Source organism: Ranitomeya variabilis, chromosome 3 (genome assembly GCF_051348905.1).
Source record: "Ranitomeya variabilis isolate aRanVar5 chromosome 3, aRanVar5.hap1, whole genome shotgun sequence".
NCBI lineage: Eukaryota > Metazoa > Chordata > Amphibia > Anura > Dendrobatidae > Ranitomeya > Ranitomeya variabilis.
Genome location: NC_135234.1, coordinates 568,391,559 through 568,415,796, shown reverse-complemented (window position 1 = coordinate 568,415,796; position 24,238 = coordinate 568,391,559).

Genomic DNA, 24,238 nt, shown 5'->3' with positions numbered 1-24,238 from the left:
ATCAATGAATTAGATGTAAGGTGAGTTTTTTTGCTCTTTATTATTTTCTGATCTTTACAAGAGACAAGGGCTTCAATGGAATAGGTGTCAGGCAAGTATACCTGTGCTTTTTAATTTTTATTTCAAATAAAGGAGTCTGTGGCTTTCTTTTAAATAAATAACCTAATTTATGCTATGTCTTTTTTGTAATCTAATTATGGGGTTAGTAATGGATAGGCCTCTTATAGGGGGCTTGATATCGGTGGCCATGAAATAGCTGACATTAACCCGACAACCATTATCTCACTTACCAGAGCACCTGGGCAAGAGGGAAGGGCCCAGCAATGCGCAAGAATTGGGGCATCTAATAGATGCTCCTTTTCTGGGGCTGCTGCTGGCTGCTATTTTCAGTCTGGGGGGCAATACTCATGGTATTCTCATGGTGAGAATACCAACTCCAAGCTGTTATTTATTTAAATAATAAAAAAGCTTTGGGAATCCTCTATTCTTGATAAACAGCCTTGATAAAGCTGACAGCTGAGGGTTGCAGCCCACAGCTGTCAATTTTTCAAATACTGGTTATCAAAAATAGAAGAAACTCCACATAATTGTTTTTATTATTATTTATTTATTTATTTACTTAGAGAGCACAGGTATCAGCTGATGAATACTCCCATCAGTGGTGCCTTTTCTAGCTTTTTTCAGCAACAGTAGAAGTTGGCTGATGGGAGTAGTACTCTGTAATCAGCCAACGCCTGTGACCGGAGGTAAACTTTTGACTGCCAGTATGGGAACTGCAGTTCTCTGACCAGAGGTATTGATCTTATCGCCAATCAAAGCCGTCAGTGTTCCTCGTGCTGTCAAGCACATGACATCATGGGAAACACCCGATGTTCGGGGTACTCAACCCACAGTAACACAGACTTCCTGGAAAAGTCCATGCCCGAACACTAGGTGTTCAGTATGGACCCTGAACTTTAATGTTCTGATTCACCCATCACTAATGATGAGTGCAACCCAAAGAACACCATCCCAACCATGAAGAATTGTAGGGGAAACATCATAATTGGCGGTGTATTTCTGCTAAGGGAACAGGACAACTGCACCGTATTAAAGGGAGGATGAATGGGGTCATGTATTCTGACATTTTGGCCAACAATCTTCTTCCCTCACTAAGAGCATTGAAGATGTGATGTGTCTTGGTCTTCCAGCAAGACAATGGCCCGAAACACACAGCCAGAGCAACTTCGGATTGGCTCCATAGGAAGCATTTCAAGGTCCTGGAGTGGCCTAGTCATTTTCCACACCTGAACCCAGTACAAAATCTTTGGAGGGAGCTGATACTCATTGTTTCCCAGTGACAGCCCAAAACCTGAAAGATCTGGAAAACATCTGTATGCAAGAGTGAGCTAATATCGCTTCTACAGTATGTGCAAAACACTACTGGAAACATCTGACCTCTGTTATTGCAAACAAAGATTTCTGTTCCAAATATTAAGTTCTGTTTTTCTATTGTTTCAAATACTTATTTCATGAAATAAAATGCAGATTACATAAAATTCATAGAATGTGATTTTCTAGATTTTTTTAAGATTCCGTCTCTCACAGTTGATGTGTACCTACAATAGAAATTACAGACCTCTCCATTCTTTGAAGGTGGGAAAACTTGCAAAATCGACAGTGTATTAAATACTTATTTTTTTCCACTGTAAATATTACTCAAATTTCCACAATTTTTTGTTTAGTGAATAATTAAAATATATGAAAACAGGTGCTCAAACAATAAGGTCACTTGTTGATGACAGTCGTTATGTAATGCTGTTTTCCATCGAGTGGTGAATGCACAGGTTAAAAGGAAGATATTTATCTTTCACTACAACATAACCTACAGACACCCATATAGTTGGGAAGAAAGGGAGAAGGAGGAGGGAAGAGATATTTTTACATCTACAGCCATTACATACTCATAGCAGATGAAGTGGTCCTCTAAGGCTGGCCCACCCACTACTGGGGGAAATCTACAGGAGACAAGGAAAGCATATATTTCAGAGTATATGGAAGATATTTATGTTTCACTACAACATACAGTGCTGTGCAAATTAATTGGGACAAAGCATTTTTTAAGTAAAATCGTAAGCTGGTTACCAGTCAGTGATTCAAACCAGTTTTAATATATAATAAATAAATCTTGGTCAACTAGCCAGTGGAAAAAGGTAATTTTCAGAATTAGTATGTAATAGTGCATTATAACATTTTATTTTTTTCCTTTGTCCCAATTAACTTGCACAGTTCTTACTAACTTACAGTCAGCTACAGATTTGGCACAATAAGGAAAGTGGAAGATGAAAGAGTTTTTTTTACATTTCCAGCCAATACATATTTCTACTCCCAGTTCTGGTAGAACAATACAGGAGAGATGGGAAACATATGCTTTACAGTGTATGTATATCATAGTGTTGGTGTGTACTGTATGTATGTGATTGTTTGTACTGTAAATAGGAGTGTCTCTTGCAGTGTAGATGTGTGTATGTCCTTAAATGCGTGTCACAGTGGGTACATATGTGTGAATATATGTATACACATGTGCTAGTATACTATCTATAGATTTGTATTCATATACTGTTTGTATATCGTATGTTTATCACAGTGTATACATATGTGTGCAAATTTAATTATTTATTGTGTCACAGTATATATATCAATCTATAAGCTATAATTAAGGGTTTATCAACCCAAAATGTCTAAGCATTGTTGTTTTTTTTAAATGTGATGTGGTAGATCGGCTCACTTGGCTGTACGCAATGGTAGTCAATAGAACACTGCACTTTTAAGGGTTCACTTGGTTTATTTCGTACAGCATTAACCAAGGTTTTAAGCACAAAAATAAACATGGCCCTCTGGGCAAAACAGCAAAACAAAACAGTAGCACTTCGTGCAGTCATTGCACTAGTGGGGGTCAGTCCTTGCACAAGCACTATGTGCACAAACTCTACCCTGGAGTCTTCCGCTCCAGGTCCTCAACAGCCCCGACTAACCCTGGAGTTCATCTATTTAAGCCCAGACCATGTGACTGCTCAACCACATGATTGATCACATGACTGTGACATCACCAAGGTCCTGTCAGCACACAGCGGTGCCGGCTCTGTAGGTGGAAATATGGGGGGATATTCTCCCTCCTGCTCTATGAATGTCCCCCTAAAAACCAGCCAATAACATAAGTCAACTTAACCCTCGCAACACTCATTGTGCTGTAGGAAATAAAACTGGATTTTATATCTCAGATGCCATTAGGCGTAGTGAAACATATCTACCCTCTATTACATTATCAGTAACTTTGTCACATATCGCCCTCTGCCCAAATCAGGGGTTTTTGGCACCTTTACTCGCTAAGCAGGGGGGTCTGGATATCTGTGTTCCCATGCAGCTTCCCTGGCCTGTCCTCGACATGAAAATTAAAATCATGCAGTGCTAAAAACCTTCTAGTCACCAGGGCATTCTTCCCCTTCCTTTCCCTCATCCATCTCAAGAGCGCATAATCTAGTACTAGCCTGAACTTACAGCCTAGCAGGTAGTACCTTAGGGTGTCAACCGCCCATTTGATGACCAAGCACTCTTTTTCAATGATGGCATAGTTCTTCTCACAGGAGGAGAGTTTTTTACTCAGGTACAGGACTTGATGTTTGTCCCCATCTATTTTCGGGGACAGCATAGCTCCTAACTCAACATCGGAGGCATCGGTCTGGAGCACAAAAGTCCTTAGTGAAATCTGGTGCAACCAATATTGGCTACCTGCACAAGACAAGCTTCAATTCCTGGAATGCCATCACAGCTTCAGAGGACCATTTGACCATCGTTGACTTTGTCCCTTTAAGGAGGTCCATCAAAGAGGTGGCTACCATGGCGAAGTTCAGGATAAACTAGCTGTAATTTCCCACAATGTCCAGGAATGCTCTATCTTGCTTTTTGGAGACCGTCTGTGGCCACTTTTGGATTACCTCCACCTTGTCTATCTGTGACTTTATTTTGCCCCTTCCAACAATGTAATCCAAGTATTTTGCCTCTTCTTTCCCAAGGGCGCACTTATTTGGATTTATGATAAACCCTGCCTTCCTCAGTGCATCAAGTACCACCTGGACCTTCTGCAGATGACTTCCCCACTCCAGGCTGAAAATCACGATGTCGTCCAAATAAGCGAAGGTGTACTTTTTGTGAGGGGCTAGGGTCTGGTCCATGGCCCTCTGGAAGGTAGCTGAGGCTCTTTGTAGACCGAACAGCATTCTAGTATTCTGGAAGCATCCATCAGGTGTAGAGAAGGCTGTCTTCTCCTTGACACTTGGGGACAGGAGAATCTGGCAGTACTCCATCACTAGGTCCAGGGTGGTGATGCATCTTGCCAATCCTAGCCTCTCAACCCAGGGCATTGGATATGCATCAAACTTAGACACCTCATTTAGCTTCCTGTAATCGCTACAGACACGCTACTCTCCATCGGCTTCGGCACAAGGACAATAGGGCTGGACCAACCAATCTTTAACTCCTCGATAACACCCAGGCTCAACATTCTCCTCACCTCCTTGGAGATCACCTCACGATGGGCTTTGGGCATCCAACACGGCTTTTGATACACCCTCACATGTGGTTCAGTCTGGATTTCGTGCTCCACTACCTGCGTACAACCTGGTAGCTCTGTAAACAGGTCCCGGTTCCACTGAATTAGCTGATGGCACTGTTCTTTCTGGGCCGGTGACAGTGTCTCTGCCACTGTGACATCTTCGACTCTGGCTTCAGGACTGGCTTCAAGACATGCATCCTCTCCTTGTTCCCAGTTTTGCTACAGTTTTAACAAGTTGATGTGGTACAATTGGTATGACTTTCTTCTTCCTGGTGGGTGGACCTTGTAGTTGACGTCACTCAACTTCTCAAGCACTTCGTTGGGCTCTGGCCACTTGGCCAGGAATTTACTTTGAAGGGAGGGAATCAATACCAGCACCCAGTCTCCAGGGCTAAACTGTCTCAACCTCGCGGCTCGGTTGTAAACCCTTGCCTGGGCTTCTTGTTCTTGAAGGAGGTTCTCTTTCACAATCGGCATCACCCTTGTGATCCATTCCTGCATTTAGGCCACATGCTCGATAACGCTCCAGAGGGGTGTAACTTCTGATTCCCAGGTCTCCTTTGTGACATTGAGAAGTCCCCAGGGATGTCATCCGAACAACAGCTTGAACGGTGAAAATCTTGTAGAGGACTGAGGAACTTCCCTGATAGAGAACAACAGGTATGGCAGTAGGCAATCCCAGTTTTGGCATCCCTCTATATGATCTTCTTAAGTATGGCCTTCAATGTCTTGTTGAATCTCTCCTCCAGGCCGTTCATCTGCGGATGGTACACCAATGTGCAGAGTTGTATAACCTGGAGAGCTTCACAGAACTCTCTCATCACTTTGGACATAAATGGTGTGCCTTGGTCCATCAGGGTCTCCTTCAGCAGGCCCATTCAAGAAAATATAAGGACTAACTCTTGGGCAAAGCTCCTGGCGAAGAAGTTTCTAAGGGTTACCGCTTCCTGGTAATGTGTTGCACAGTCTGTCACCACTGGAATGTATTGGTGCACTCTGGCGGACTTAACCAGGTTCCCCACAAGGTCCATGGCAATCTTGTCAAATGTGACCTCTATAATGGGCAATGGCACTGGGGGGACTTTGGAAATGGGACTCAAGGGCTGTAAGCTGACAAGTCGGGCAGGACTGGCAATAGTTAACAATCTCACTGTGACACCCAGACCAGTAGAACCTCCTAAGGACCCGCTCTTTGTGTTTTGTCTACTCCCGGATGTCTACCCAAGATATGGGAATGGGCCAGGTGTAACACCCTGCGCCTACAGGGTACAGGGACCGGGTACTAACAACTGCTTTATCACTTCCTCTCTCAGATTAGTGTCCCAATACGGCAGCTCTCCATTTAATGCAAAATGTGGAAACCTGGTGTCAGCCCCCGGCTCTTGTGCAACCCCATTTATCATGGTCACATTTTCCAATGCACCTTTTATGGTAAGATCCCGCATTTAAGTAGTCTCAAAATATTCACCAGATACCCCCAGTTCAGGAACCTCTGCCTCACTAGTCCATCTTGTCCTTGTCACCAGCCAGGATACACAAAGGGAATTCATCCACCTCCAACTGTGATGAAGTTCCCTCAGGATTGGACTAGCTTTTGTCTGGGACACTTGGTGTTCCCAACTTCCCCCACAAGTTACAGAATAGTCTAAAGTCCCAACTTATCACCTGGTGTAGCAAGTCCTTAACCACCCTGACCTCATGCAACTCAAACCCACAGTTAGATTTTATTGTCACTCTGGCAACAGATAGCCCTTGGCATCCCCGCAGATACAGTGAATGCCAAAGTGGCTGCAGTCCATCTCTTTGGGGGACAAGGGACAATGGGCGACTATGTGTCCTGGACCGTGACATCTCCAGCAAAGCAAGTCTCTCCCCATGGCCTTTGACAACCCCTCAGTGACTACTTGGCATCTAAGACTCCCCACAGGGTGGCTCTACTACCCCTCTTTTGGGGCTCAGGTTCCCACTGGGTACCACAGTATGGGAATGCACCACCCCCTGGACCTCTCAACCATCTGAAACAAGGCCCACCAGTTCGTCCACATTTCGGGGATCTCCCTTAGTAATCCAGGTCTGCACCAGCCTGGGAAGGGAGTGAATGAATTTATCCATGATGACCCGCTTGACCATCTGGACTGGAGTGGAGGATTCCGGCAGTAACCACTTTTGCACAAAATGCAGCAGATCAAACATTTGGGATCGAGGCAGTTTGTCCCCATAATATGCCCAGCGGTGTACCCTTTGCACTCTGACTGACATAGTCAGGGCCGGACTGGGACTAAAATTCAGCCCTGGCATTTGAAGTGACACAGGCCCACTTGTCACATGGTGACTGTATAATATCTTTGTACACTTGTAGGCAGGGCCGGTTTTAGGCAAAGTGGGGCCCTAGGCAAAGTTTAAAATGGGTCCCCAAATGCTAACATATTGCACATCACACAGAAGCCTTTCTGTTGTATTTACGTGCGCTGAGTTCAGGCCGCTAAACGAGTTTGATCGACAATACTGAAGTTGTTCAACGCTTGTTTCCCGGCCTCTTTCCACCAGCTGAGGAATAATGATGAGACAGAACGATCACTAATAGATCACTAACAGATCACCATACAGTATCATGTTTTCAGCAGCACATCTACAGTTTACACTGGCAATGTGCTGCTGACAACAAGGCTTTTTGTTCCAGCAAAAACAATCCGAATATGCAGCATTTTACTTGTTTAGTAAAATACACCCCATAGTCCTCCATATATTATAATGTGCTCCATAGTCCTCCATATAGTATAATACACTCCCTATAGTCCTCCATATATTAAAATACACTGCTCAGTCCTCCACATAGTATAATACACTCCTCATAGTCCTCCATATAGCATAATACAATCCTCATAGTCCTCCATATAGCATAATACAATCCTCATAGTGCTCCATATAGTATAATGCACCGCCACAGTCATCCATGTAGTACAATTCACTTCCCATAGTATAATGCACCCCATAGTTCTTCATATAGTATAACGTATTCCCCATAGTCCTCGATACAGTATAATGCAGCCCACATATAGTATAATGCAGCCACCCCAGAGTATAATGCAGCCACCCCAGAGTATAATGCAGCCACCCCAGAGTATAATGCAGCCACCCCACAGAGTATAATGCAGCCACCCCAGAGTATGTAACCCCCATAGAATATAATACAGCCCACCTCCCCATAATATATAATGTAGCCCCCCATAGAATATAATGCAGCCCCCCATAGTATATAACGCAGCCTCCCCCATAGAATATAATATACCCCCACAATAGTATATAACACAGCCACATAGTACATAACATGGCCTCCCCCATAGAATATAATATACTCCCCATAGTATATAGCAAAGCCCGCATATTATATAGCACAAACCGCATAGTATACAGCACAGCCTGCATACTATAGCACAGCTCGCGTAGTAGATAACACAGCCCACACAGCAGTATTCAGCACAGACCACACAGTAGTATACAGCACAGACCACACAGTAGTATACAGCACAGCCCACGTAGAAGTATACAGCACAGTCCACACAGTAGTATACAGCACAGCCCACAGAGTAATATATACAGCACAGCCCACAAAGTAATATATACAGCACAGCCCACAGAGAACTATATACAGCACAGCCCACAGAGAACTATATACAGCACAGCCCACAGAGAACTATATACAGCACAGCCCACAGAGAACTATATAAAGCACAGCCCAGAGTACTATATACAGCACAGCCCAGAGTACTATATAAAGCACAGCCCAGAGAGTACTATATACAGCACAGCCCAGAGAGTACTATATACAGCACAGCCCAGAGAGTACTATATACAGCACAGCCCACAGAGTACTATATACAGCACAGCCCACAGAGTACTATACACAGCACAGCCCACAGAGTACTATATACAGCACAGCCCACAGAGTACTATATACAGCACAGCCCAGAGAGTACTATATACAGCACAGCCCACAAAGTAATATATACAGCACAGCCCACAGAGAACTATATACAGCACAGCCCACAGAGAACTATATAAAGCACAGCCCAGAGTACTATATACAGCACAGCCCAGAGTACTATATAAAGCACAGCCCAGAGAGTACTATATACAGCACAGCCCAGAGAGTACTATATACAGCACAGCCCAGAGAGTACTATATACAGCACAGCCCACAGAGTACTATATACAGCACAGCCCACAGAGTACTATATACAGCACAGCCCACAGAGTACTATACACAGCACAGCCCACAGAGTACTATATACAGCACAGCCCACAGAGTACTATATACAGCACAGCCCACAGAGTACTATATACAGCACAGCCCACAGAGTACTATATACAGCACAGCCCACAGAGAACTATATACAGCACACAGTAGTATACAGCACAGAGCACAGCCCACAGAGAACTATATACAGCCCACAGTGGTATACAGCACAGAGCACAGCCCACAGAGAACTATATACAGCCCACAGTAGTATACAGCACAGAGCACAGCCCACAGAGAACTATATACAGCACAGAGCACAGCCCACAGAGAACTATATACAGCCCACAGTAGCATACAGCACAGAGCACAGCCCACAGATAACTATATACAGCCCACAGTAGTATACAGCACAGAGCACAGCCCACAGAGTACTATATACAGCCCACAGTAATATACAGCACAGAGCACAGCCCAGAGAACTATATATAGCACACAGTAGTATACAGCACAGAGCACAGCCCAGAGTACTATATATAGCACAGAGCACACAGTAGTATACAGCACAGAGCACAGCCCACAGAGAGCTATATACAGCCCACAGTAGTATACAGCACAGAGCACAGCCCACAGAGAGCTATATACAGCCCACAGCAGTATACAGCAGAGCACAGCCCACAGAGTACTATATACAGCCCACAGTAGTATACAGCACAGAGCACAGCCCACAGAGTACTATATACAGCCCACAGTAGTATACAGCACAGAGCACAGCCAACAGAGTACTATATACAGCCCACAGTAGTATACAGCACAGAGCACAGCCCACAGAGTACTATATACAGCCCACAGTAGTATACAGCACAGAGCACAGCCCACAGAGTACTATATACAGCCCACAGTAGTATACAGCACAGAGCACAGCCCACAGAGTACTATATACAGCCCACAGTAGTATACAGCACAGAGCACAGCCCACAGAGTACTATATATAGCACACAGCCCACGGTAGTATACAGCACAGAGCACAGCCCACAGAGTACTATATATAGCACAGAGCACACAGTAGTATACAGCACAGAGCACAGCCCACAGAGAGCTATATACAGCCCACAGTAGTATACAGCACAGAGCACAGCCCACAGAGAACTATATACAGCCCACAGTAGTATACAGCACAGAGCACAGCCCACAGAGAACTATATACAGCCCACAGTAGTATACAGCACAGAGCACAGCCCACAGAGAACTATATACAGCCCACAGCAGTATACAGCACAGAGCACAGCCCACAGAGAACTATATACAGCCCACAGTAGTATACAGCACAGAGCACAGCCCACAGAGAACTATATACAGCCCACAGCAGTATACAGCACAGAGCACAGCCCACAGAGTACTATATACAGCCCACAGTAGTATACAGCACAGAGCACAGCCCACAGAGAACTATATACAGCCCACAGCAGTATACAGCACAGAGCACAGCCCACAGAGAACTATATACAGCCCACAGCAGTATACAGCACAGAGCACAGCCCACAGAGTACTATATACAGCCCACAGTAGTATACAGCACAGCGCACAGCCCACAGAGTACTATATATAGCACAGAGCACACAGTAGTATACAGCAGAGCACAGCCCACAGAGAACTATATACAGCCCACAGCAGTATACAGCACAGAGCACAGCCCACAGAGAACTATATACAGCCCACAGTGGTATACAGCACAGAGCACAGCCCACAGAGAACTATATACAGCCCACAGTAGTATACAGCACAGAGCACAGCCCACAGAGAACTATATACAGCCCACAGTAGTATACAGCACAGAGCACAGCCCACAGAGAGCTATATACAGCCCACAGCAGTATACAGCACAGAGCACAGCCCACAGAGAACTATATACAGCCCACAGTAGTATACAGCACAGAGCACAGCCCACAGAGAACTATATACAGCCCACAGTAGTATACAGCACAGAGCACAGCCCACAGAGAACTATATACAGCCCACAGCAATATACAGCACAGAGCACAGCCCACAGAGAACTATATACAGCCCACAGTAGTATACAGCACAGAGAACAGCCCACAGAGTACTATATACAGCCCACAGTAGTATACAGCACAGAGCACAGCCCACAGAGAACTATATACAGCCCACAGCAGTATACAGCACAGAGCACAGCCCACAGAGAACTATATACAGCCCACATCTCTTCTCTTCCTCCCCTCACCTCCTCCGAGAATGGCCCCACAGTCCAGAAAAAAAAAAAAACTCTCCTCACCTCTCCTCGTGCCCAGCGTTGCTTCCTGGTTCCTGCTCCTGTCTCAGCAGCTGCAGTCTGCCCGGGACACAGCAGGTGCGCGATGATATGACATCATCGCGCACCCGCAGTGTCAGAGGCAGAGCGGGGAATGATGGGAGAGGAGCGTCTGTAGACGCTCTCTCCTCCATCATTGCATTCAACTGTACCGGCGTCTATACGCCGGTATAGTTGAATGCGACGGCGGGGGCGGCGGATTGAGCGGCCCACCACTGGCACCGGCCCTTCTGGCATTTGCCAGAAGTGCCCTATGGCCAGTCCGGCCCTGGACATAGTCACTGCAGTTTTTAACTTGGCATACTCTTGCGCATTGTGTAATTTGAGATCATAATAGGTCTTCTGGGGCTCATCTGTCAAATAGGGGGCCAGCATCTCTGCCCACTCCTCTGGTGGTAGCTTCTCATGCTTCACCACCCACTTGAATGCAGTCAAAAATGCTTGCACATCATCACCTGGGGTCATTTTCTGCATTGCTCATATTACCATCTTCCGGATGTACGTGTTATCACCTGGACTTGGAGTAGGGGCTGCCAGCTTTCCACGAACCACCTCTACAAGCAAGTCAATCTGCTTCGGGTGCTGCTGCTGCACCTGCTATATAAGCAGCTTACTTGTCTCTTGTTGTGCCATCTGTTGCTGCTGTGTTTGTAGCAGATTTTTTAGCAGGTGCTCAATCTTCCCTGACATCATGTGCTTGATTGTGGCCATCCTATTTGTTCACTGGAAATGCTGCCCGCATTCTCCACAATGTGTCATAGATCGGCTCACTTAGGGTGCATGCAATGGTAGTCAATAGAACACTACACCTTTAAGGCCCCGTCTCACTAAGCGATTTACCAACGATCACGACCAGCGATACGACCTGGCCGTGATCGTTGGTAAGTCGCTGTGTGGTCGCTGGGGAGCTGTCACACAGACCGCTCTCCCCAGCGACCAACGATCAGGGGAACGACTTCGGCATCGTTGAAACTGTCTTCAACGATGCCGAAGTCCCCCTGCAGCACCCTGGTAACCAGGGTAAACATCGGGTTACTAAGCGCAGGGCCGCGCTTAGTAACCCGATGTTTACCCTGGTTACCAAAAAAAACAAACACTACATACTCGCCTTTCGGTGTCCAGGTCCCTTGCCGTCTGCTTCTTGCTCTGACTGAGCCGCCGTACAGTGAGAGCGCAGCGGTGACGTCACTGCTGTGCTCTCACTTCTCACTGTACGGCGGCACTCAGTGAGAGCAGGAAGCAGACGCCAAGGGACCTGACGGACATCAGAAGGCGAGTATGTACTGTTTTTTTTTTTTTTTACATTTACGCTGGTAACCAGGGTAAACATCGGGTTACTAAGCGCGGCCCTGCGCTTAGTAACCCGATGTTTACCCTGGTTACCAGTGAAGACATCGCTGGATCGGTGTCACACACACCGATTCAGCAATGTCAGCGGGGCCTCAACGACCAAAAAAAGGTCCAGGCCATTCTGACACGACCAGCGATCTCGCAGCAGGGGCCTGATCGCTGGTACGTGTCACACATAGCGAGATCGCTATGGAGGTCGCTGTTGCGTCACAAAACTTGTGACTCAGCAGCGATCTCGCTAGCGATCTCGCTATGTGAGACGGGGCCTTTAAGGGCGCACTTGGTTTATTTAGCACAGCATAAACCAAGGTTTTAAGCACAAAAGTAAACATGGCCCTCTGGGCAAGATGGCAAAAGAAAATGGTAGCACTATGTGCAGTCCTTGCAATAGTGGGGGTCAAAACACTCAGGATTAACAAAGTCCGCCATAGTCCATATAATCCCGAGTGTCCCACAGCGATTTCACATGTTTAACAGTCAAATCGGGAGATGTGACTGCTCTTACCGGCCGACGATGATATGCTGACAAGAACGTCATCGCTCCCACAGTGTATAGTGCTGAGTAGCTGTGAGAGAGGTCACACGAGTTTATCAGGTGAAGAACTCCCATGGACTCTCTCACACTGCGGTGGTGCCATGAGATCACCAGGGCTCATCCGCTGATGAACTCTGGTGAACTTTCTCACTGCATCCCTGTGCTATACAGGTCCTTCTCAAAAAATTAGCATATAGTGTTAAATTTCATTATTTACCATAATGTAATGATTACAATTAAACTTTCATATATTATAGATTCATTATCCACCAACTGAAATTTGTCAGGTCTTTTATTGTTTTAATACTGATGATTTTGGCATACAACTCCTGATAACCCAAAAAACCTGTCTCAATAAATTAGCATATTTCACCCGGCCAATCAAATAAAAGTGTTTTTTAACAACAAACAAAAAAACCATCAAATAATAATGTTCAGTTATGCACTCAATACTTGGTCGGGAATCCTTTGGCAGAAATGACTGCTTCAATGCAGCGTGGCATGGAGGCAATCAGCCTGTGACACTGCTGAGATGTTATGGAGGCCCAGGATGCTTCAATAGCGGCCTTAAGCTCATCCAGAGTGTTGGGTCTTGCGTCTCTCAACTTTCTCTTCACAATATCCCACAGATTCTCTATGGGGTTCAGGTCAGGAGAGTTGGCAGGCCAGTTGAGCACAGTAATACCATGGTCAGTAAACCATTTACCAGTGGTTTTGGCACTGTGAGCAGGTGCCAGGTCGTGCTGAAAAATGAAATCTTCATCTCCATAAAGCATTTCAGCCGATGGAAGCATGAAGTGCTCCAAAATCTCCTGATAGCTAGCTGCATTGACCCTGCCCTTGATGAAACACAGTGGACCAACACCAGCAGCTGACATGGCACCCCACACCATCACTGACTGTGGGTACTTGACACTGGACTTCAGGCATTTTGGCATTTCCTTCTCCCCAGTCTTCCTCCAGACTCTGGCACCTTGATTTCCAAATGACATGCAAAATTTGCTTTCATCAGAAAAAAGTACTTGGGACCACTTAGCAACAGTCCAGTGCTGCTTCTCTGTAGCCCAGGTCAGGCGCTTCTGCCGCTGTTTATGGTTCAAAAGTGGCTTTACCTGGGGAATGCGGCACCTGTAGCCCATTTCCTGCACACGCCTGTGCACGGTGGCTCTGGATGTTTCCACACCAGACTCAGTCCACTGCTTCCTCAGGTTCCCCAAGGTCTGGAATCGGTCCTTCTCCACAATCTTCCTCAGGGTCCGGTCACCTCTTCTCGTTGTACAGCGTTTTCTGCCACATTGTTTCCTTCCAACAGACTTACCATTGAGGTGCCTTGATACAGCACTCTGGGAACAGCCTGTTTGTTGAGAAATTTCTTTCTGGGTCTTACCCTCTTGCTTGAGGGTGTCAATGATGGCCTTCTTGACATCTGTCAGGTCACTAGTCTTACCCATGATGGGGGTTTTGAGTAATGAACCAGGCAGGGAGTTTTGAAAAGCCTCAGGTATCTTTTGCATGTGTTTAGAGTTAATTAGTTGATTCAGAAGATTAGGGTAATAGGTCGTTTAGAGAACCTTTTCTTGATATGCTAATTTATTGAGACAGGTTTTTTGGGTTATCAGTAGTGTTGAGCATTCCGATACCGCAAGTATCGGGTATCGGCCGATACTTGCGGTATCGGAATTCCGATACCGGGATTCCGATACTTGCCGCGTATCGGATACCGGAATCGGAAGTTCCAAGATTCAAAATGCAGAAATTCAGCCAATGAGAATGATTCCAAGTGTGGGCACATCCTGTTTAGCATGGAGGGCATGAAACTACTGGCAAGGCTGTGATTGGCTGCTGAAATGATGTCATGATGCAGTTTAAAAGTCGCTGGCGCCATTTCGCGATCACTCTGCTGTGAATTCAGTTAGTGACAGGACGCTGTTTGCTGACTGAGGGACAGTTTAGAGATAGCGATTTGCTTCTTTGTGCTTTCCAAAGGCTAATTTAGCAACTGCTGTGTTCACCTACTATTCACCTTGCTTTTGCCTTGTAGCGCTGTTTTCACAGCGATCTGCAAGGTCTGTGTGTGTGTGTGTGTGTGTGAGTGCAGCCCACTCTCTAGTCTGAGTGCAGCCACATAGGCCATCCATAGCTGGTTGTATTCAGTTCAGGGAGGGTGGTTCATTGCCTCATACTGTTCTTTTTTTTTTTTTTTTTTTCAAGTAGTGTAGTCTGCTGCTAATTTATTCAAAAAAATCCTATTAGTGTCTTTCCACCCGTCTCCAGCTAATTTGTGGAAAAACACTACATAGGATAACGTAGAGGAGGGTTTTTGGGCCTTGCAGCGCCGTTTACGGCTGTCTGCACGGTCTCCGTGTGACTGCAGCTCGCCCTGTAGTCTGTGAGCAGCCGTAGCCTGGTTGTCTCCAGCTCAGGGTTGTTCACTGCGTCATACCGCCAAATCAATTTTCATTTTGTTTTAAGTAGTGCAGGCTGCTGCACATTTTTTCAAAAAATTCCTATTAGTGTCTTTCCACCCGTCTCCAGCTAACTTGTGGAAAAACACTACATAGGATAACGTAGAGGAGGGTTTTTGGGCCTTGCAGCGCCGTTTACGGCTGTCTGCACGGTCTCCGTGTGACTGCAGTTCTATCCGTTGTCAGTTCAGCCCCCAAAAAATAAATAAATAATAAAGTTCACCAAACACACCAGTTACACCACTTTACATTTGTGTAGGCCACATTAGCTCATATTAAAGTCTAGTCCACACTTTAGAAAATTAGTGTTTCTTATACCTGTTAGGAGGAGTTGCTCAGGAATAAGCACACAAAGCCGTTAGTACTTTTCTGCTTATCTTTATCAGTCAACCAAGATGAAGAAGGCAGTGAGTAAGGCACATGGGCGTGGGCACGGAGCAGGGAGGGGACGTGGGGATTCTGTGCCTGCTGCGGGCACCGGTGACTCATCAGCACCCACATTCACCAGGCAACAGTCGTTCATGCGCAGCTTTGTGTCAGAGCGCCGTACACCGCTGCTGCGTGAAGAACAAATTGAAGCCGTTGTCGGATGGATGGCAGCTAATGCATCAACTTCAATTAGTGCCACATCCTCTCAGACACAGAGCACTGGAGAGCAGCCATCTGTCTCTTCACCACCTGCCAAATTGCCCAGGCAGACAGAGAGCCCAGGACAGGAGCCGTCTCTACTTCTGTTCTCTGAATCTCTTGGCTTGGAAACAGGGGGCCAGCCAAGCAGCATTGGAGAAATGGAAGAAGAGGCAGGGTGCAGTGATGCCCAACAGCTTTTTCTCTCTTCCTCTGAAGAGGCGGGTGGGCCAGTGGCTCCGGTCACCACATCGCAGGCCGCATCAGCTGATGATGACACTCAGGTGCCACTTACTGGTGCGTGCTCTGCTGCTGAGACTACCCAGGAGGAGCAGTTGGGGGCAGAGGGTAGTGTAGATGATGAGGTCCTTGACCCATCTTGGCGTGAGGGACAGGAAGGTGGTGGGAGCAGCTCTGAGGAAGAGATTCCCCGTACGGCCCAAAGAGGGAGCGGGAGGGGGAAGACTGCGGATCCTGCAGCCTCCGCTTTGGCACCCGTTAGGAGCATGTCTCTTCCAAAAGCCAAAAAGGGCGCTCCCAAGACTTGCAGTGCCTGGTCCTTTTTTGACACAGTTGCAGATGACATTTGCTATGTCAGATGCAAGGTGTGTCATCAAAAAGTCAAAAGAGGGAAAAATGTCAGCAACCTCAATACCTCCAACATGTGGAAACATGTGCGCAACAGGCACCCGGCGGAGTTAGAAAAACACACTGAAGAGCTAGGCCAACCAACAGCGGCAGCTACCACCTCTTCAGCTCGTGTTGCCTCTTCCTCTAGCTCACACGCAGCTGGTTCGGCTTCCTCCCAGGATCGCCGTGGAAGAACCTCTGGCCCTGTTGTCCAGAGACCCGCTGTAATTCCACCCGCAGCACCACTTTCCCAGTCATCGACACACTCCCAGCCCAGTCTACAGCCATCGGTAGTACAGGCATGGGAGAAAAGGCGGCCTTTCTCGTCAAACCACCCACGAGCACAGGCTCTGACTGCAGGCATTGCCAAACTTCTTTCACTGGAAATGCTGTCATTCAGGCTGGTGGAGACTGACAGCTTCCGTGACTTGATGTCATTGGCAGTCCCACAGTACAATGTGCCCAGCCGCTTTTACTTCAGCAGGCAAGCCGTCCCTGCCCTGCACAAGCATGTGGAGGGACACATAAAACACGCGCTACTGAACGCCGTCAGTAGCAAGGTCCACCTCACCACCGATGCGTGGACCAGTCAACATGGACAGGGGCGATACCTGTCCCTCACTGCCCATTGGGTTAATGTCGTTGAGCCGGGTACAGACCGTACGAGTGGCGCAGGACGTGTCCTGCCCACTCCAAGGATTGCAGGAATCCATTCTGTACGCATTGACTCCTCCTCTTACACCAGTTCCTCAGAATCATCGCTGCAGGAGCCGTCACAGTCCACCTCCACATGGACCCGTGATGAACGTGTACCTGTTACGACCGACATGAGCACAGCCGTGGCCAAACGTCAACAGGCCGTGTTAAAATTTATTTTTTTGGGGAATCGTAGCCACACAGCGCAGGATGTCATGATCTCTGCAGGCAGAGATCATAGCAAGCCTATAGAGGGACAAGCTCTCGGAAGATGGAACTATACTGACCATGAACTAAGCCTGCCGCGCAACTAGAAATAGCCAGGTAGCATTTCCTATTTATCGCTAGATGCCCAGCTCTGGCCTAAGACCTAAATAGCTAGCAGAGGGAAATATAAGACCTGGCTCACCTCTAGAGAAATATTCCAAAGAAGACAGTAGCCCCCCACATATAATGACGGTGAGTTCAGATGAAACAACAAACGCAGCAGGAAAATAGTCTTAGCAAATTTGAGGTCCGCTTACTAGATAGCAGAAGACAGATAGTATACTTTCATGGTCAGCAGAAAAACACTAACAAAACACCATCCAGAGATTACCTTAAACTCTGGCATTAACTCATAACGCCAGAGTAGCAATCCCTGATCAACGAGAGCTTTCCAGACACAGTAACAAAACTTCAGCTGTGAACTGGAACAAATAGGCAAAACAAAACATGGACAAAAGTCCAACTTATCTAGTAGTTGTCTAGAAGCAGGAACAAGCACTGAGAGGCATCAGATAACATTGTTGACCGGCAAGAAACCACCAGAGAAATGAGCTTAAATAGCGACACCCACTACTGATGGAACCAGGTGAAACAGGAAAGAGGATGACAAGTCCAATTCCACAAGCGGCCACCGGGGGAGCCCAGAATCCAAATTCACAACAGTACCCCCCCCTCAAGGAGGGGGCACCGAACCCTCACCAGATCCACCAGGGCGACCAGGATGAGCCCTATGGAAGGCACGAACAAGATCAGAAGCATGAACATCAGATGCATTGACCCAAGAATTATCCTCCTGGCCGTAACCCTTCCAGTTGACCAGATACTGGAGTTTCCGTCTGGAAACACGAGAGTCCAAAATTTTCTCCACAACGTACTCCAACTCACCCTCAACCAACACCGGAGCAGGAGGCTCAACTGAAGGTACAACAGGTACCTCATACCTGCGCAATAACGACCGATGAAAAACGTTATGAATGGAAAAGGACGCAGGGAGGTCCAAACGGAAAGAAACAGGATTAAGAATCTCCAATATTCTATAAGGGCCGATGAACCGAGGTTTAAACTTAGGAGAAGAGACCCTCATAGGGACAAAACGAGAAGACAACCACACTAAATCTCCAACACAAAGCCGAGAACCAACACGACGATGACGGTTGGCAAAACGCTGAGTCTTCTCCTGGGACAACTTCAAATTGTCCATAACCTGCCCCCAGATGTGATGCAATCTCTCCACCACCGCATCCACTCCAGGACAATCCGAGGATTCCACCTGACCGGAGGAAAATCGAGGGTGAAACCCCGAATTACAGAAAAACGGGGACACCAAGGTGGAAGAACTGGCCCGATTATTGAGGGCGAACTCTGCCAATGGCAAAAAAGCAACCCAATCATCCTGGTCAGCAGAGACAAAACACCTCAGATATGTCTCAAGGGTCTGATTAGTCCGCTCGGTCTGGCCATTAGTCTGAGGGTGAAAAGCAGATGAAAAAGACAAATCTATGCCCATCCTAGCACAGAATGCCCGCCAAAATCTAGACACAAATTGGGTACCTCTGTCAGAAACAATATTCTCAGGAATACCGTGCAATCGGACAACATTCTGAAAAAACAGAGGAACCAACTCAGAAGAAGAAGGCAACTTGGGCAGAGGAACCAAATGGACCATTTTAGAGAAACGGTCACAGACCACCCAGATGACAGACATCTTCTGGGAAACAGGCAGATCTGAAATAAAATCCATCGAGATGTGTGTCCAAGGCCTCTTAGGAATAGACAAGGGCAACAGCAGTCCGCTAGCCCGAGAACTACAAGACTTGGCCCGAGCACAAACGTCACATGACTGCACAAAGACTCGCACATCTCGTGACAGGGAAGGCCACCAGAAGGATCTTGCCACCAAATCCCTGGTACCAAAAATTCCGGGATGACCTGCCAATGCAGAAGAATGTACCTCAGAGATGACTCTGCTGGTCCAATCATCCGGAACAAACAGTCTATCAGGCGGACAACGATCCGGTCTATCCGCCTGAAACTCTTGCAAGGACCGCCGCAGATCAGGAGAAACGGCCGACAAAATTACTCCCTCCCTAAGGATACCTGTGGGTTCAGAATTACCAGGAGAGTCCGGGTCAAAACTCCTAGAAAGGGCATCTGCCTTAACATTCTTAGAACCCGGTAGATATGACACCACAAAATTAAAGCGAGAAAAAAATAAAGACCAGCGCGCCTGTCTAGGATTCAGGCGTCTGGCAGTCTCAAGATAAATCAAATTTTTGTGGTCAGTCAATACCACCACCTGATGCCTAGCCCCCTCGAGCCAATGGCGCCACTCCTCAAACGCCCACTTCATGGCCAAAAGCTCCCGATTCCCAACATCATAATTCCGCTCTGCGGGCGAAAATTTGCGAGAAAAGAAGGCACAAGGCCTAATGACGGAGCAGTCGGAACCTTTCTGCGACAACACTGCCCCAGCTCCGATCTCCGAAGCGTCAACCTCAACCTGAAAAGGCAGATTCACATCAGGCTGACGCAACACAGGGGCAGAGGCAAAACGGCGCTTAAGCTCCTGAAAGGCCTCTACAGCATGAGGGGACCAATTCATAAGACTCAGAGCGGCGCCAGAGTCAACATAGGCGTCCGTGACAATGGATGACAAAGAGCAAATCAGGGTTACAGACAAAATAAACTTAGACTGAATGGTGCCAATGGAAACAGACTTATCAAGCTTCTTTGTACGCCTAGAGCATGCTGATATAACATGAGTAGAATCCCCACAATAGAAACACAATCCATTCTTCCGTCTAAAATTCTGTCGCTCGCTCCTGGACAGAATTCTATCACACTGCATACTTTCTGGCGTCTTTTCCATAGACACCGCCAGATGGTGCACCGGTTTGCGCTCCCGCAGACGCCTATCAATCTGAATAGCCATTGTCATGGACTCATTCAGACCTGCAGGCAAAGGGAACCCCACCATAACATCCTTAACGGCATCAGAGAGACCTTCTCTGAAAGTTGCCGCCAAGGCGCACTCATTCCACTGAGTAAGCACAGACCATTTACGGAATTTTTGGCAGAAAACTTCAGCTTCGTCTTGCCCCTGAGATAGTGCCATCAAAGTTTTTTCTGCCTGAAGTTCCAAATGAGGTTCCTCATAAAGCAAGCCCAAGGCCAGAAAAAACGCATCCACATCGCGTAACGCAGGATCCCCTGCTGGCAATGAGAAGGCCCAATCTTGAGGGTCACCCCTGAGCAAGGAAATCACAATCCTAACCTGCTGAGCAGGGTCTCCAGCTGAACGAGACTTCAGGGACAAATAAAGCTTACAATTATTTCGGAAATTCTGGAAGCTAGCTCTATTCCCTGTGAAGAACTCCGGCAAAGGAATTCTCGGCTCAGATACCGGAGCATGTACCACAAAATCTTGTAAATTTTGTACTTTCGTGATGAGATTATTCAAACCCGCAGTTACACTCTGGAGATCCATTATTGTCAGGTGCACACAGAGCATACAGAGATTAGGAGGAGAGAGAGAAAAAAGACTGCAGCAAGGCAGACTGGAGGAAAAAAAAAAAAAAAAATTCCAGCAGACTTCTTATAACTCTCCTTTCTCAACCTGGGTCTTTAACACTTTATTGGCCGGTCAAACTGTCATGATCTCTGCAGGCAGAGATCATAGCAAGCCTATAGAGGGACAAGCTCTCGGAAGATGGAACTATACTGACCATGAACTAAGCCTGCCGCGCAACTAGAAATAGCCAGGTAGCATTTCCTATTTATCGCTAGATGCCCAGCTCTGGCCTAAGACCTAAATAGCTAGCAGAGGGAAATATAAGACCTGGCTCACCTCTAGAGAAATATTCCAAAGAAGACAGTAGCCCCCCACATATAATGACGGTGAGTTCAGATGAAACAACAAACGCAGCAGGAAAATAGTCTTAGCAAATTTGAGGTCCGCTTACTAGATAGCAGAAGACAGATAGTATACTTTCATGGTCAGCAGAAAAACACTAACAAAACACCATCCAGAGATTACCTTAAACTCTGGCATTAACTCATAACGCCAGAGTAGCAATCCCTGATCAACGAGAGCTTTCCAGACACAGTAACAAAACTTCAGCTGTGAACTGGAACAAATAGGCAAAACAAAACATGGACAAAAGTCCAACTTATCTAGTAGTTGTCTAGAAGCAGGAACAAGCACTGAGAGGCATCAGATAACATTGTTGACCGGCAAGAAACCACCAGAGAAATGAGCTTAAATAGCGACACCCACTACTGATGGAACCAGGTGAAACAGGAAAGAGGATGACAAGTCCAATTCCACAAGCGGCCACCGGGGGAGCCCAGAATCCAAATTCACAACAGCAGGAGCTCTGGAATGCCATCAAGCAGGAAAGCGATGTGTGGTTTGTGCCAGCGAATCTCCAGCCAGGCATGGTAGTGTGTGATAATGGCCGAAATCTGGTGGCAGCTCTGGGCCTCGGCAACCTCACTCACATCCCATGTCTGGCACATGTGCTCAATTTGGTCGTGCAGAGCTTTTTGAGGGACTATCCGGATCTTGATGCACTGCTGCACAAGGTCCGCCTAGAGTGTGCTCACTTGCGGCGTTCCAGCACGGCAAAAGCGCGCATTGCGGCTCTGCAGTGCCGACACCGCCTGCCGGAACATCGCATCATATGTGACCTACCTACCAGGTGGAATTCCACGTTACATATGTTGGAGCGGTTGTGTGAGCAGCAGCAAGCTGTAATGGAGTACCAGCTGCTTCAGGCGCAAAGAAGTCGCAGTCAGCGCCGTACAGACTTCACAACCACAGAGTGGGCCACTATGAATGACGTCTGCCAGGTTTTGCGTCCCTTTGATTATTCCACGCGGATGGCGAGTGCAGATGATGCACTAGTCAGCATGACTGTCCCCCTTATCTGCCTGCTTGAAAAATCACTGCAAGCGCTAAGGGATGATGTTGTGGAAGAGGTGGAGGATGAGGATTCACCATTTCCATCATCTTCTGGACAGTCAGCGCCACGTGGTTCCTCACAAACGCGTAGGCAGGGGACAGTTTGTGAGGAGGATGAGGAGGAGTCAATGGAGGAGGAAGACATCCGTCCAGAGGAGGGAGTTACCGAATTGTCCAGTACTCAGTGTGTACAGCGAGGGTGGGGTGATGACGAGCGGGCAGAGACCACGCCTCCAGCAGGGGACAGCATTTCTTGGGCAGTTGGCAGTCTGCAGCACATGGTGGATTACATGCTGCAGTGCCTGAGAAACGACCGCCGCATCGCCCACATTCTCAACATGTCTGATTATTGGGTGTTCACCTTCCTCGATCCTCGCTACCGGGACAACGTAGAAAGCCTCATCACACCATTGAACCGGGAGCAAAAAATGCGGGAGTACCAAGACACACTGGTCAATTCCATCATCTTCTCCATTCCAACTGAGAGAAGTGCTGCTAGTGCATTCCAAAGCAGCTCAGTGCGTCCAGGCAGTGGTGGAGGCTCTGCACAAAGAGGGAGCAGAAGCAGTGCCTCTGCCCAAGGCAAGACCAGTATGGCCCAACTGTGGCACAGTTTTCTGTGCCCCCCACAAAAGTCTACACCATCACAGACGGCTCCAGTCAGCAGGAGGCAACGGTTCCGTCAGATGGTGACAGACTACATGTCTTGCCCTCTTGCTGTACTCCCAGACGGCTCTTCCCCTTTCAAGTTTTGGGTCTCAAAGCTGGATACATGGCCAGAGCTAAGCCAGTATGCATTGGAGGTGCTGTCTTGCCCTGCGGCCAGTGTATTATCGGAACGTGTCTTTAGTGCTGCAGGTGGTGTACTAACTGACCGTCGCATGCGACTATCCTCCGATAACGTTGACCGGCTTACTTTCCTGAAAATGAACAAGGCCTGGATCTCGCAGGAATTTGCCACTCCTCCTCCTGATTAAATAATTAGGTCACTTTATACGTTATCCAGGTCTCCTGTTGTGTTCATCTTTCTACCACCTGAACTTAAATTCCTGGGCTCCAACACCGCCAGTTGAGGCTCAGAAGTGCCGTCTGCACAGTCAAAACATACGACCCAGTGTTATTGGGTTTCAGTAACGTCAGCTGATCCCCAGCTGTGTAGCCGGCAATGTGTCATGCGACCGCCACGCTGACACAACAACTGAAATGTAAGGGAATCTGTCCCCCCCCCCAAGGCGTTTGTTACTGAAAGAGCCACCTTGTGCAGCAGTAATGCTGCATAAGGAAAAGGTAGCTATTTTGGTTTAGCTCCTTGCACACGCAGAACGTAACACTTATAAAATGTGTCCACTGATACCGTAAAACCGTCCCGGAGGTGGGACTTTCCTTCGTAATATGACGCAGCACAGCCGTCATTCCTACCCCCCCGGCGCTGCGCCCCGGCTCCTCAGCGTTGTTTGATTCCGTCCCGGAGCCTGCGCTGTTATGTTATCCCGTGGCCAGGCACACTTAGCGCTGCCCGTCTTCTGGCATCATTTGGTGTCAGGATGG